We start from the raw sequence: 16,946 nt of genomic DNA, 5'->3' as shown, positions 1-16,946 counted from the left end.
GGGAGGGAGGGAGGGAGGGAGCGAGAGAGGGAGAGAGGGAGAGAGAGCGAGAGAGCGAGAGAGCGAGAGCGAGAGCGAGAGCGAGAGAGAGAGAGAGAGAGAGAGAGAGAGAGAGAGAGAGAGAGAGAGAGATCAGTTGTGTAGTTAGAGAGATAGGTACCAAACAGCAAAATGACAAGCATGTGTCATCTGCAGAAACTCGAGGGGGTATACCCAGGGACATGCAGTAACAGGTCCTAGAAGAGAGCATGGCATCTGAACATTTACAATTCCAAAAGCAATGTAAAAAGGGGGACTTGACATGGTATTACAGAATGTGAGGTCATTTTAAATCTTTCAAGTTTTGGAGTTTATATGTAATTTTGGAATCTTTATGTATTTAGATTCAAAGTTACATGTACCATTTAGGTATGGAGCCAATGAAAAGCTTGTTTCAACTATGAGAATTAGTAAATAAGAAGGATTTTGGAAAGACAACAAAGATTAACACATTCTGATGGTGTCTTAGTTAAGGTTTTACTATTGTGAACAGACACCATGACCAAGACAACATTTATAAGGACAATATTTAATTGGGGCTTGCTTACAGGTTCAGAGGTTGAGTCCAGTATCATCAAGGCAGGAACATGGCAGCTTCCAAGCAGACATGGTACAGGAGAAGCTGAGAGGTCTACTTCTTCATCTGAAGGCTGGTAGGAGAACACTGGCTCCCATGTGGTTAGGAGCAGGATTTCAGTGTCCATGACACACTTTCTCCAACAAGCCTACAAGAATAGGGCCACAGCTTCTAATAGTGCCACTCCCTGGGCCAAGCACATCAAAACCACCACAGATAGAAATAGTTATTTTTCCAAATGTAATAATATTAGTTTTCACTGTAGAAGTCACAAGCCATTGACATGGATCTAGTGGAGAAATGAACTCTAACCAGGGGGGATGAATTGTCAAACACTCTTTGTTTGAGGAATATTATTTCCAAGTAGAAAACTTCTATGTTGTCGAGAGAGAAAGTGGCATAGTCTGTGTGCTACCTGTTATCACATAAGGTCTGGATTCTACCCTTGTTTGTATGTTCATGGTGCCAGCTACTAAGCTAACACAATAGTGTGTGATTTATCAATTTTAAATACTGTACGAAGGGTCCAACAGTATTCTAACTAAAATGTAAGTCTTTTGAGCCCATATTACAATGCAAAAGCAAATACTATTTTTAGCATGTTTTATCACCATTATCTTAAATATTAAATATTGAAAAGACTGAAGATTTAAAGCAATAGAAAATAAAGTCATGAAAAATGGAAGGAGAATTGAGAAAAAACTAATAGGTAAGATATAAAACAAGGACCTTTGTTCTGCATTTCAAAGACTAAAAATAAAATCTCATGTGCCAGATCCAAAACAAGTTCTATTTATTTTTATTTTATGTGTATATGCGATATGCTGTGTGTCAATGTACCACATGTGTGTAATGCCCATGGAAGCCATAAAAGTTTATCAGGCCCTCTGAGTCTGTAGTTATAGTTAGTTGCTAGCTGCCAATGTGGGTGCTGTGAATAGAATTTGTTTCTTGTACATGAATAGAAATTGATCTTAGCTACTGAACATTTTCACAACTTATAAATAGCAAGGCTGAAAGAGGTAGTCCAGTAGGAGAAAAAGTAGGCAAAGGTATTAGAGAGAGCGCCACTTCTTATGTTAGGAGTTTCACAAAAAACCTACGGTAAACATCAATAACATATATGCAGAAGTCCTAGGTCAGACATATGTAGGCTCCATGATTGTCACTTCACTCTGTGAGCCCCTTTAAACCTTGCTTAGTTGATTTTATGTTACATGTTCTCTTGGTGTCCTTAACCAACCTGATTCTTCCTCCTCTTCTTTCTCAAGGTTCCCCAAGCTCTATCTAATATTTGGCTTTGTGCCTCTGCCTCTGCTACCAGTGATACTGGAAAACAACTGTCTGAAGACAGAATATCATTAGTAATGTTTTCATTAGACTGTTGTTGTTGCTTTTTTTTGCCAGTAGTGTGTAGCTCTCTGGGCTATCCAGCTTCCAATTCCTGGGCATCTAGGCAGTGTCAGACATGGGATCCTTTTTGTGGTGAGGACCTCAAGATAGATCAGTCATTGGTTGCCCACATCCACAAGGTTTGAGCCACCTTTGTTGAAGCAAAACTTGAAGACAGGACAGGGTGTAGGAGGAAGGTTTTGTGGCTGGACTGGTGCCCCAGTTCCACCACTGGAAGCCTTGTCTTGTTACAGAAGACTGTCAGAACACACTCTGAGCCTTGCATTACCTGAAGTCCTCACTAGAGTCACTCTCATAGATTCCAGGAACTTTCCATTGTACTAGTTTTCTACATCACTCCCCAAGTGCCCCCAATCCCCAATTCCATCCATTTCTCCCCCATATTTCATCCTCTCTCTCTATATATATATATGTATATGTATATATATGCATATGTATATGTATATGTATATATATGCATATATACATATATACATATATATTCATATATATATTCATATATATGTATACATATGTATAGATATAGATATTATATTGCTCTCTCTCTCTTCCTTTTCAGTCATGTTTCCTCCATATGATTCCTCATGTTTTCCCCCAGAACTGCTTATAATTTAACTGCAACATCTGTTATAGTTTCCCTTTCCAGGAAGATCCATGCACCCCGTTAAGGTCCTTAGTTAGCCTCTTCAAGTCTGTGAAGTCTAGTGTGATTATCCTTTATTTAAAAGCTAATATCCACTTAAGAGAATATATACCATATTTATTTTTTCTGGGTTGGGTTAGCCTTACTTGGGATGATTATTTTCTAGTTCCATCAATTTCCCTGTAACTTTTAAGTCTTTTTTTTTAAACATTTGAGTAATTCTCCATTGTATCAATGTACTACATTTTCTTTATCTATTCTTCAGTTGAGCAAAATCTAGTTTTTTCCAGCTCCTGTATAGTATGAATAAGTCCACTATGAACATACTTTATCATGAGATAGGATAGAGTCTTTGGTATATTCCCAGGAGTGGTATAGCTGAGTTTTGAGGTAGATTGATTTTCAGTTTTCTGTGGATCCACCATATTGATTTATATTATGGCTGTACAACTTTGTACTCCCACTGTCAGTGGAGGAGCATTCTTGCTTTATATCCTTTCCAGGATGAAATACCACTTTTAAAATTGATTTTAGTCATTTTGAAATTCAAAATCGAATTTAAGTAATTTTGATTTGTATTTCCCTGATGGCTAAGGAGGGAATTATATTTATAATTTTTTCTCAGTCATTAAAGATTCCTCTACTCAGAATTCTCTTTCTAGATCTGTACCCCATTTTAAATTGGATTATTTGGTTTTTAAATATCTAGTTTCTTGAGTTATTTTTGCATTTTGGATATGGGCCCTTAGTTGGATGTGGAGTTTGTTAAAATCGATTCCTATTTGTAGTCTGCTAATTAACCTTCAAAACTTTAAGAATAACCATTCATCAGAAAAATTTTCTTAGACTGATTGAAACAATGTTTATTAGTATGTATTAGAAATACATTAAACAATAATTTTTCTTGTCTAACATGCCAGGATTTAGGGAAAATAGAGGTGGAGCAAAGAAAAGGCAAAAACATGGTCTCTAGAATGAAAATATTATCTATTGTTCTATGAGAAGCATACATCTGTGTTTTATACAATATAACTTAAATCTTCCAAAAGATAATTATGTGCTACCTCAGTTGCGTGATTAGCTTTACCTCTAAAAGATAAAATATGTAGAAAGCATTCAAATAGTAACAAGACTGTTTTGATTATAAGCTCAAATGGTAGTGGATAGAGGTTATGAGGAATGTAGAACCCAATGAGCATATTTCCTCTGAAGACTGGAAACCTCTTGTATATCAAAAGTATTATATTGACTTTCTAAGATGATTATGAATATTCTTTGTCTGGGGTTAGAGGAGAGGCTTGAGACAAAATCTCTGTATGGCAATTTGTATTCTACAGAGTCAGAGCTACCAATGATTGTATAGCAATCTTCCTCCTCAGCTTACTCAGTGGTGGCATTATAGCAGTAATTCACCACATGTGAATAAAGACATAGAGACAGATGTTCAACACATACTTACTGAGTAGAGCATTTAATGGTGTTACTAAACTGTCTTCAGTGTCTGGTATTATAAATGACACACTAACACCCCCAACATCAAAAAATAGGAATTAGCAGTCATTGGTCACTAATATCTATCAATATCAAATGACTCAAGTCCCCAATAAAAAGGTACGGACTAGCACAATGGATGTATAAACAGGATCCATCATTCTGCTATATACAAGAAACACACCTCAGCAACAAAGCCAGATGCTACCTCAGAGTAAAGGTCTGGAAAAGATTTTCCAAGCAAATGGACCCATGCCACAAGATGGAATAGCCTAGTCATTCTAATATCTAACTAAATTGACCTTCAACCTAAAGTAAGCCAAAAAGATGGGGGTGAAACTTCCTACCCATCAAAAGAAAACTCTACAAGTTGCTATCACAATCTATGCTCCAAATGTAAGGGTACCCACATTCATTAAAGACACATTACTAAAGCTTCTGTAACACACAAAATCTCACACAATAACAGTGGGAGACATCAACACCCTACTCTCACAAATTAACATCAAGAAAGAAACTGAATAAGAAATTAATGAAATTAAGAGAGATTATGATTCAAATGGACCTAACAGATACGTACAGAACATTTCCCCCAAATACAAAATAATATAACTTCTTTTCAGCACCTCATAGAACTTTCCCCAATATTATCCATGTACTGGGTCACAATAAAATTCTCAAAGATAAAGCATGTTTGAAATAATCACATGCATCTTACCCAATCACCATGGATTAAACTTGGACTTCAATGACAAAACAACAGAAAGCTTGTAAACTAATAGAAAGCAAACAATTGTCTATTCACTGGACACTGAGTCAAAGAATAAAAAAGAAAGAAATTAAAAAGTCTCTAGAATTCAATGAAAATGAAGGCACAACATACCCAAAGTTGACTCAGTGGAAGCAGTGCTAGGAAGGAATTTCATAGCACTAAGCACCATCATAAAGATACTGGAGAGATCTCATATTACAATTTAATAGCACACTTGAAAGCTTTAGGAAAAAAGATAGAAACACCCATGAGTAATAGATGGCAGGAAATAACCAAGCTCACTGATCAAATCAGTGACTTTGAAACAAAAAGAATGGCTGAGAGAGATACAAAACCAAGAACTGTTTTTTTTTCTTTTTGGAGAAAATCAACAAGACTGATAAGCCCTTAGCCAACCTAAGTAAAAGGCAAAAAGACAATGTTCAAATAAACAAAATCAGAAACAGAAATGGAGACATAACAACAGACACAGAAAATCCAAAGAATCATTTGGTCTTTCTTCAAAAGTCTGTATATCACAAAATTAGAAAATCTAAGTGAAATGGATGGTAGTCCTGATAGACTCCACTTATCAAAGATGAATGAATATCAGATAAATGAACTAAAAAGTCCTATAACCCTTAAATAAATAGAAGCAATCATTACAAGTCTCCCAATAAAATAAAAACTCAAAGCCAGATAGATGGTTTTGGGTAGAACTATATTAGACTTTCTATTAAGAGCTAATTAAAAATAGTCCTGAAAGTATCCCACCAATAGAGACAGAGGTAACATTGTGAAACTCATTCTGCAAGGCCACAGTCACCCTGATACCTAAACAACACAAAGACACAACAAAGAAATAGAATTTCAGGAAATAGAATTTCAAACCAATTTCTCTTATGAACAGTGATGCAAAAATACCCAATAAAATACTCACAAATCAAGTCCAAGAACTCATCAAAGACATTGTTCAACGTGATCAATTAGGCTTAATCTTGGAGATGCAGAGATGACTCAATATATGAAAATCTGTGAATGTAATCCACTATACAAACAAACTGAAAGAAAAATTACAGCATCATATACTTAGATGCTGAGAAAGCCTTTGACAAAATTGAACACCCCTTTATATTAGAAGTTTTAGAGAGATCAGGAATAAAAGACACGTACAAAACTAAAACAAAGGTAGTATACTGCAAGCCAATAGTCAACTTTAAAGTAAATGGGGAGAAAATGAAAGCAGTGCACTAAAGTAAGGGAAAAGAGACGGCTGCCCATGCTTTCCCTCTCTAGTCAATATACTGGCTGAAGTTCTAGCTAGAGCTATAAGAGAACAAAAGGAAACCAGTGGGATACAAATTGGGAAAGAAGCAATCAAATACCACTATCCACAGATGACACGATAGTATATATATGAATGACCACAGAAATTATACCAGAGAACACCAACAGATGATAAGCAACTTCAGAAAGGTGACTGGATAGAAAAGAATCTCAAAGAAATAAGTAGCCCTCTTTTATACAACTGAGAAACATGTTTATTTATACAGGAATATTAGTAGAATCTCAGCGAATGTGAGTTCAGGAGAAACGGCCATCTCTGGAGATAGTTTTCAGGGAAACAGGCATCTTTATTGAAGGCAGCATGGTCTATATAACCCTTGGGGAATAAGTAGGCATTTCAGAGATGAGTGTACATCATTGGCAGAGGCTGAGGCAGTTGGAATACTTCATTTGCCTGAAGAGGAATTCCTGGTGATAGCTGGATAAGTTCTTACAAGGAGATACGAAGTTTACCCTGAATCATGGACACTAGGCTACATGACTACCTCAAGGGTGGCAGAGCTGCAGGATGGAGTGGCTATGTCTGTGGGTAGATTCATCATTAGAGGAAGACAGGATCAGTACTACTCATGCTTGTGTCAGGTTGAGGTTTTTTGGGGTTTGGAAATGTTTTGACCTTACTGTTACTCTGTAATGGCTCCTCAGTCATGTGGATTTCCAGGCCATCAATGAAGAGCAGAGAACAAGGACCCTTAGAATCCCTAAAGATCAACAGTAAGGGAGAAATGGTGGGGAAGCTTAGAGCCAGAAGTTCTTTGACATACCTCAACCAGAGACGAGAGTCCACAAAAGAAATATGAACAAAAGTACAAATACAATCTAGGATATATACGCTCACAAATGTGACCACCAGCATCAGGATGGTGTGGGCTGCTCTGGTCTCAGCCTGACCTCTATGGTTCTGATTAGTGTTATGTATATAGTGCATTTTCTTGTGGTGTCTGTTTAGGTGAATCACCATGGAGACATTTGTCCAGATCATGATGCCAATGAACATGATGTCATGGGAAAACCGCAAGAATCTAATGCCTACACTGAACCCAGAGGTGGAGCAGACCCACATGCCTTTAGAATCAGTGTCATTGTGTGATTTCTGCGGACCACTGACCTTTACTGGTATGTAAGCACTATTTAAGACACTGAGCAACCAGCAACTGTAACAAGAATAACTTAGAACTTTGGAGGATATTTCTCTGAACATGACCCTAGCCCAGTTACCAGAAACAAGAGTGAGAAACTGGTAGGTGCTCAGGGCACAGGTGGAGCACATGTTTGTGCCTCGAGCCACCCCGTGAAAGAAGTATCCAAGTTTACATGTGAGGTCAGTTGCAGGCTTCCTTGGAACAAAACCCATCATATTGTATGAAAATGGCAACGGAAGCAGAATGAAGGCATTGGCCACAGCCAAGTTGGTTAGAATGACTTGTATGGGCCTCAGTTGGGAGTCAGTCAGAATTGGAGAGAAATTATGGACAAACAGAAGGATGTTGCCCACAGTCCCAACCCCAATCTGGCAAAGCAAAAAGGTCTGAAGAGCAACTTCTTCTGTGGTTTTCAGGGTTTTGTTTTGAGACAACATGGAGATGGCGTCATTGGACAATGACATAAGGATCAGGTTGAACAGTGCTTTCTTCAGAAGTCTCCTCAATCATCTCAGATTTTTAATTGACTTGGAGCTTGTTTTCTTGAAAAAAGTTGCACTGATTTGACACATTACAGAAGCCTTTTTTCTGGAAAACACAGAATGGACATTGATCCAGGATATCATCTTTACACTTATTTTCCTTTCCCTATACTCTTGATAGAACTGATTGTGTGATGCAACTCTACATCTCTTGTCCCACATTATGACACACATTTAACCTAACATGTGCTCTTCATATGCATGCAGGAATATTTGTAGACAGGTGTGCATTTTTGATTCATGAGAATTAGACATCATTCCTCATGATATAACAATGTGTTAAGGAATATAAATTATTTGTTGGGGAGATGATTCTAGTTCTAGTATCCGCTACTCAGCATTGTGGCACTTTATTCAAGTATTTCTTTTCTTTTCTTTTCTTTTCTTTCTTTTCTTTTCTTTTCTTTTCTTTTCTTTTCTTTTTTTTTCGAGACAGGGTTTCTCTGTGTAGCCCTCACTGTCCTGGAACTCACTCTGTAGACCAGGCTGGCCTCGAACTCAGAAATCCACCTGCCTCTGCCTCCCAAGTGCTGGGATTAGAGGCGTGCACCACCACTGCCCAGCTATTCATGTATTTCCTATCATACATACATGCAAAACAACAATATGCATAAAATAAAGTAAGTATATTCTTGAAAATATAATAAAGTGATGGAGAGATAGCTCAGCAATTACGAGCACTATCTTGCTCTTCCAGAGGATGCAGGTTCAATACCACCACTCTTATGACTGCTCAGAATTGTGTGTAACTCCAATTGCAGGGGATTTAGACCTTCACAATCATAACTGCATGCAAAACTCCAGTGCATATAAAATATAAATAAAGAAAATTTCAAAATTGTAACACAATATTAAAATCTATTCCTTATAAAAGAATGTGAGTGAGGAACTAGAAAGATGGTTCAGTGGTTAAGGGCACTGACTGCTTTTCCAGATGTTCTGAGTTCAACTACATGGTGGCTCACAACTGTCTGAAATGGGATCAGATTCTCTCTTTCTGTTGTGTCTGAAGTAAGCAATAGTGTAGTCACATACATTAAATAAAAAACAAACAAACAAATAAATAAATAAATCTTTATAAAAAAGAGTGAATGAAATATGTCCTCCAAATTAATCCATATAGTGTTGATATATTTTCACACTACTCATCATAATGACAGAATACAAAATATTATTTTAAAAATATACTAGTTTTCTGTTCATACAGAAGAACCTTGATTTATCCATGTATCATCTATTGTGGAAAAATTTTGAGGGATCCTAGTGTATCATTGATTCATAACTGTCTGAGTTTTAAAGTGTTTTTCTAAGGGATCAGGTGCTGGACACAGATCTGAGTCATCTCCTTCTTTTGTGAACCACAATAAAAATTATTACCACCATTACCATTAATGCTTTATATTCATGGATTATTTAAATTATGGATTTGTAAAGCTCATGTTTCAACTGCAATTCATTTTATTTATTTATTCATTTATTTATTCCTTTATTTATTTGTTGCTTAAGAACAATATGCCTCCATCGAATAGCCTAAAACCAGTTGTCTCACATATAGATGTCACATTAAAGGACATTTTGAAATAAGTGCTGAGCCATGAAATAGACATTTTCTTTAGACTAATGAAATCATTGACATAGTTAGTAAGCCATGGAGAGAAAGACAAAACCATTCTAATAACTAATTTTCACTTTGAAAGACACCATGGATTATAGGAGGGAGAAGAGAACTTTAAGCAGAAATCTAAACTTGCAGATATCTCACCTGCTCAGTCCCAGTAAAGATAGGATTGCTCAAAGAGATGTAGGCCAACTCCTGGACAGTTACTGAAGAAGCAGCTCTGACTCTCTCCCTTTGAAGAACATCTCTGTGTTTCCATTTCCTAAGACAAATTCAAAGATGTGCCCACCTCTCACATGATTTCCATGAAATACCATGTTCATCACTGAATGAGGCCAGATATCAGAGCTCATAAAGGGACAGGGTCTGGTCCTGACATCCCTCAGAGAGTCCATTCCAGTGTCACCTGTGCTGTCATTGAACATGACTGTATGGGGATACTGGAATACTTTTAATGAAAGCAATTGTATTTATCCCAAGAGCAAATCACCATTTTCACTTTCTGGTAATTAATGATGATGCCTAAGAGTTTGTTGTATTGTAATGAGTAGTAGAGCAGAAGTGAGAAGAAGTTTTCCTTGTTTCCTTAGGGAGGATTTAAGTTGTAAAGTGGTGTTGACATCAGGTGTGGAAAGGTGCTCTTCAGGGTAGATCAAAGGATATGTTACATAATATCCAGGGGGTCCATTACACCACATGCTTTCATCTTGAAAAATCTGGCTGACACCAAGTGCTTCCAGGCAGACCATCACCATGCAATCTGGAATTTTGTATTTTCCTTTGTGTGGACAAGTGGGTATTTTCATTCTGTATTTTATTATTTCATTTATTTACATTTCAGATGTTTTCCCCTTTCTTCATTCCCTCCTCTCCTTCTTAACCTCATATCCCATCCCTTCTCCTCATTTTTTGCTTTTATACCATTTAAATTACATGCAAGTATTAAGGTCAGTTTTAGATTGAGGAACTAGCAACCCAATAAATGAAAATAATCAAGGTACTAGCAAGACAACAAACCCAGATAATCAAAGAACAACAGGACAATAAACAGAGTCCCATGACTACTCCCATGATCACTAGTTCTAAGGGTTTATAAGGATGACCAAAATATCTGAGCCTACTTCCCTGTCCTAGACCAAAATCAGTTTCATTCCTTGAGGTTACTTCTTTGTTCTAGGTTAAGATTTAGACTCCTACATGTAATTACTTTTTTGTTCTAGCCTAATATTTAGATTTCTACCTGAATTTACTTCTTTGTTCTAACCTAATGTCAGATTCCTTCCAAGCAGCTCATTTCCTTGTCCTTGGCCCATGTCAGATTCCTGCCAGGCAGCCACAAAAGCTCTCCACATCTCCCCCTTTTTTATTGCATAAACCAGATTCAGCCTGTCTTAGGTCCATCTGACAAGAATGTCTTCCTTACCCATCATGGAATATGCGTTATCAAAACTGATTCACTTTTGTCTTAGGTTGTTAAGGCTCTGTGCAGAAACTTACCCATCCTTGGTTTGCCAGCCTGTTAAATTAATAACTCTGTCTGGGGGTAAATTTTCAGTTTCAAGTCACGTACTTTGGCTGCCAACATTTTGATGTATTTAGAGACAAGCTTTAACAGGATGGGCAAGAATAAAACTATTCCCAGGACCAAAAGGGCTACAATGGTCACGCTATATATGCCATTCCTGGGGTGTGACCTAAATGGAAATACTGACCTGAAGCCATGTATAATTTTATCATCGTGATCTGCAGCATCAAAGATCATCAGAGCAGCATTCTTTAAATTCATAATCTCACTATGCAAAGTTAAAACATCCAGAGAGGTGTTACAATTATGTCAAATACCCTACAAGTGTCTTTAAACTTTTTTCTAATTATAATGACTGTCATTGTAAATTTTACAAGTAACACCACTCCAATGGTGTTTGTCACAACACTCGAGATGGCTCCTAAACCTTGAACCCTGAACCTCCATCCAATAATTAGACTAGGATATTGAACATCAATACATTGTTCCAAACACCTATATAAATCTTTGTATACTCAACACATTAGCAACATTTTTTTTTTGCTAAATGATTAACAAAAGTAGCTGTCTTAACTTGTATCAAAGTTGTTGCAGAAGCAGTGGTGCTAGCAATTAATGTAATTAAAGTTGTTATATGAGCAATAATCAAGGGCTCTACCCTCTTGCTTCTGCTTTAAGCCTAACTCACTTCTTGCAGCACTTGCAAGCTTTTTTCAGGAAATCAGTGTTTTTTAATACTCAGGGAAGTAACTCAAAGCCTGGTTGATAGGTCCCTGTAACAGAAATTCCATCTTTCAACACACGGACACAATTAGAAAGTATAAAGTCAATACAATTTACAATAAATATGTAGAACAGACAAAAATGACTTTAACTTGACAAGAGTCTTAACACATGTACTAACACTTGTTTGAAACCCAGTTCCTGTCCCAACTTTATCTCTTGCTATCATAGCATCATAGAGAACTGCAGCTAACTTCCAAATATATCTTTGAAAATGTCCAGATCATACCTTCCCAATGAAGACTGTTATTTCCAATATTGGATTGATTTCTAGACCAGTACATGATTGAATCCTAATAGCTGGTCACCTTTAAGAAAAATACAAAAGATAATGTGTAAATTTGGTTTTGTCAGGGAATATCTTGGTTTCTCCTTCTATAGTGATTGAGAGTTTTGCTGGGCATAGTAGTCTGGGCTGCTATTTGTGTTCTCTTTAGTGTCTGTATGATATCAGTCCAGGATCTTCTAGTTTTTATAGTCTCTGGTGAGAAGTCTGGTGTAATTCTTATAGGTCTGCCTTTATATGTTACTTGACTTTTTTTTCCCTTACTGCTTTTAGTATTTTTTCTTTGCTTTGTGCATTTGATGTTTTGATTTTTATGTGACGGGAGGAATTTCTTTTCTTATCTAGTCTATTTGGAGTTCTGTAGGCTTCTTGTATGTTCATGGACATCTCTTTCTTTAGGTTAGAGAAGTCTTACTCTATAATTTTGTTGAAGATATTTACTGGTCCTTTAAGTTGGGAATCTTCACTCTCTTCTATATCTATTATCCTTAGGTTTGGTCTTCTCATTGTGTGCTGAATTTCCTGGATGTTCGGGGTTAGGAGCTTTTTGCATTTTGCATTTTCTTTGACAGTTGTGTCAATGTTTTCCATGGTATCTCTGCACATGAGATTCTCTCTTCTACCTCTTGTATTCTGTTGGTGATGCTTGCATCTATGACTCCTGATCTCTTTCCTAGGTTTTCTATCTCCAGAGTAGTCTCCCTTTGAGATTTCTTTTTTGTTTCTACTTCCATTCTTATGTCCTGAATCAGTTTGTTCAATTCTTTCACCTGTTTGGTTGTGTTTTCTTGCAATTCTTTAAGGGATTTTTGTGCTTCCTCTTAAAGAGCTTCTACCTGTTTACCTGTGGTCTCCTGTACTTCTTTAAGGGAGTTATTTATGTCTGTCTTTAAGTCCTCTATCATCATCATGAGAAGTGATTTTAATTCTAAATCCTGCTTCAGTGAGTGCATACCATATGTGTTCTTTTGTGATTGTGTTACCTCACTCAGGATGATATTTTCCAGTTCCATCCATTTGCCCAAGAATTTCATGAATTCATTGTTTTTAATAGCTGAGTAATACACCATTGTGTAAATGTACCACATTTTCAGTATTTATTCTTCTGCTGAAGGACATCTTGGTTCTTTCTATCTTCTGGCTATTATAAATAAGGCTGCTATGAACATAGTGGAGCATGTGTCCTTGTCATATGTTGGAGAATCTTTTGGGTATATGCCCAGGAGTGGTATAGCTGGGTCCTCAAGTAATACTATGTCTAATATTTTGAGTAACTGTCAGAGTGCTTTCCATAGTGGTTGTACAAGCTTACAATCCCAGCAACAATGGAGGAGTGTTCCTCTTTCTCCAATCCTGTCCAGCATCTGCTATCACCTGAGTTTTTGATCTTGGCCATTCTGACTGGTGTGAGGTGGAATCTCTTGGTTGGTTTTATTTGCATTTCACTGATGTCTAAGGATGTTGAACATTTCTGTAGGTGCTTTTTGACCATTCAAATTTTTTCGCTGGAGAATTCATTGTTTAGCTCTGTTTCTGCTTTTTAATCAGGTTATATGATTTTCTTCAGTCTAATTTCTTGAGTTCTTTATAAATATTGGATATTAGCCCTCTATCAGATGTAGGATTTGTAAAGATTTTTTTCCCAATCTGTTGGTGGCTGCTTTGTCCTATTGACAGTGTCAATTGCTTTACAAAAGCTTTGCAATTTTATGAGGTCCCATTTGTCAATTTTTGATCTCAGAGCATAAGACACTGGTGTTCTGTTCAGGAACTTTTCCTTTGTGCCCATGCATTTGAGGCTTTTCCCCATTTTCTCTTCTATTAGTTTCAGTGTATCTGGTTTTATGTGGAGGTCCTTGATCTACTTTGACTTGACCTTTGTACAAGGAGATAATAATCGATCAATTTGCATTCTTCTACTTGCTGACCTCCAGTTGAACCAGCACTATTTTTTGAAAATGCTGTCTTTTGTCCGTTGGATGGTTTTAGCTCCTTTGTCATATATCATGTGACCATAGGTGTGTGGGTTCATTTCTGGATCTTCAGTTCTATTCCATTGATCTTCATACCTGTCACTGTACCAATACCATGCAGTTTTTATCACTATTGCTCTGTAGTACAGCTTTAGATCTAAGATTGTGATTCCCCCTGAAGTTCTTTTATTGTTGAGAATATTTTTCACTATTCTGTTTTTTTTGTTATTCCAAATGAATTTGTCAACTGCTCTTCTTATCTCTATGAAGAATTGAGTTGGAATTTTGATGGGGATTGCATTAAATCTGTAGATTGCTCTTGGCAAGACGGCCATTTTTACTATATTAATTCTGCCAATCCATGAGAATGGGAGAACTTTCCATATTCTAAGATTTGCTTTGATTTCTTCCTTCAGATACTTGACGTTCTTGTCATGTAGATCTCTTACTTGCTTGGTTATATTCACACCAAGGTATATTCAAACCACCACAGAGATTAAACCAGATAGAGCACAGTAGAGCTGATGATGAAAATAAAGGACTAGGGAAATTCTGGAGGAATTCAATAACTCTCATATCAAATGTGCCATATACACTCTAAGAAAGCAGAGAAGCAATTTTCTCCATAGCATACTGCAGCTAGGGTTACAGATGCAGAGTTGGAATAGATGAAACAGGGAACACATATTTCAATGAAGATAAGAATAAAGAGATACCAAAAGAAAGTAACCACCTTCTTTCTTTGCCAAAAACCAGAAGTGCCTGTGGGCCCCTGCACAGTATTCCTTCATCAGAGATCAAAGATTCCAGAACTGGTTGACTTCTTCAAGACCAGATGTACTTTCTAAAAGATTCTGGGTTTCCACTTTAGAGATGAGAGGGGGAGAGTAATGGTAATGTCCAAGAAAATGAAATTTCTTACATCAAAGAGAGTAAAATCTCTGATCTTGGAGACTCAACTTTCAAGGTTCATTGACCAATTACTTGGTCAAGGAATTATGACTCAAGAAGAACCATCACTGGAGAGATGGGCTCCTCATAACTCAGTCTAAATAGATGGGCAGAATAATTATCTACTTGATAAAATACTTTGAGTTTTCTTTCCACATTCCTACCCCCTAGCACAGGCTCTTACAGAGTTCAGCCAAGCTGTTCTTAAATACACTCTTTCTGTTTCTACTTTAAGCATGCTTACAATTACACTGGACTATGTTTAGACTCTCTCCATGCCCTGTTCTCCACCATAAGGGCTGTCTTCCCTCATATGACTAAATACCAAGCTAGTTTAATTCAAAATTATGGCTCTTTTCCATTGTTTGTTTGTTCCCCTTCTTTGAAAAGCTCTTTACACCTACAACTTATCTCACTTGGTGTGTTTTTATTTTAATCTCTAGTGAAATTATTCTTTGGTTTCCATTGCATCCATATTCAAATACTTTGTTACGTGAAATTAGGAACCCCAAGAAGTACCCCCAAATTTTCATTTTATACTCTACTTTTGATTAGACCACAAAAATTTGAATAACTAGGTAATAAACACATATGAATGCACTCACATAAAATAATAAATGTAATTTTATGAATAAATCATTACTGGATCTCCATTAGAGATTTCTGAAACTCTCTGTCTTAACATGTGGTTCCCATTGTCTTCTCTTCCATTGTTCTTTGATGATGTTGAAGAGAGGACTGGTGAGTGACTCAATAAACCAAGCCAATCTTCCCAGTACATACTTTTAACATGACATCCTACTTTGTACTACTATTGAAATTATAGATAAGCAGGTCTTGAATTATAGATATTCATGCACCTATCATCAGAACTGGTTAGCCATGGATCCTCACACATTCCCTAGTCATGCTAGAAGACAAAGAGCCTGACATTTACCATCTTAGAATATCTGGTGATTATATCCTATAAATTTATTTTAGTATAATTAGCATCAACCAATCTCTTCACCTAAACAGACATTCTTCAGACTATCTCATATCACACATCTCAAATCTTATTACTTTATTTATTTAGTGTGTTTCTCTCTGTGTGTATTTCTTTGTGTGTGTCTGTTTGTGTGTGTGGGGTGTTAGATGCATGTGCCATTGAAAAGCTAGAGGAACTCAATTCATTACTTGTACCATGTAAATCAAAGTAATAACTGAAGTTCTCAGCTTTTAGATAATATTTTAGTTTGGTGTTTTTTAGTTTTTTCTTTTAATTTTTTATTGGATATTATATTTATTTACATTTCAGATGTCATCTCCTTTCCCCATTTCCCATCCCTAGAACTTCCCTATCAAACCCCCTCCTCCTTTTTGCTTTTATACCATTTGAATTACATGCAAGTATTCAGGTCAGTTCTAGGTTGAGGGAATAGCAATACAATAGATGCAAATAGTCAAGCAGCAAACAAAACAATAAACACAAATAGTCAAAGAACCAGCAAGGCAATAAACAAAATTTTGTTTTTTTGAAATGTTGTGGTATTGCACTGATTTCCAAGTTACCTTGAGTAATCCCTACTCTAAGGGATAAATCAGCCTTTGACCTAACTAATACAGTCCACAGAGATATTTAAATACTGTTCAGGATTTTGAATGTCCTCTGACCATAGCAAATCAGATCTATATTTGAGAGAAATGTGAATGAACACTGAGATAAAAAAATCTATAGTCACAGTGCCTGGTTAGAAATCATACAGGTCTTAGTAGAAATTAAATGATGAGTGAGGAGATATGAAATCATGTACCATCTCTCTCTCTCTCTCTCTCTCTATATATATATATATATACATGTATATATATATATATACATATATATA

The 16,946-nt window shown here is 36.5% G+C and overlaps 1 pseudogene; it reads right to left on the bottom strand.

Annotated features, from left to right (window-relative positions):
• Nucleotides 1-6,906: 6,906 nt before the first annotated feature.
• LOC114631154 lies at nt 6,907-7,870 on the bottom strand (annotated as a pseudogene).
• Nucleotides 7,871-16,946: the final 9,076 nt, after the last annotated feature.

This window comes from Grammomys surdaster, unplaced genomic scaffold (assembly GCF_004785775.1).
Source record: "Grammomys surdaster isolate TR1022 unplaced genomic scaffold, NIH_TR_1.0 352, whole genome shotgun sequence".
Taxonomy (NCBI): Eukaryota; Metazoa; Chordata; class Mammalia; order Rodentia; family Muridae; genus Grammomys; species Grammomys surdaster.
Note: the sequence above shows the minus strand (reverse complement) of the source record. Positions and strands in the feature narration are given on the sequence as shown.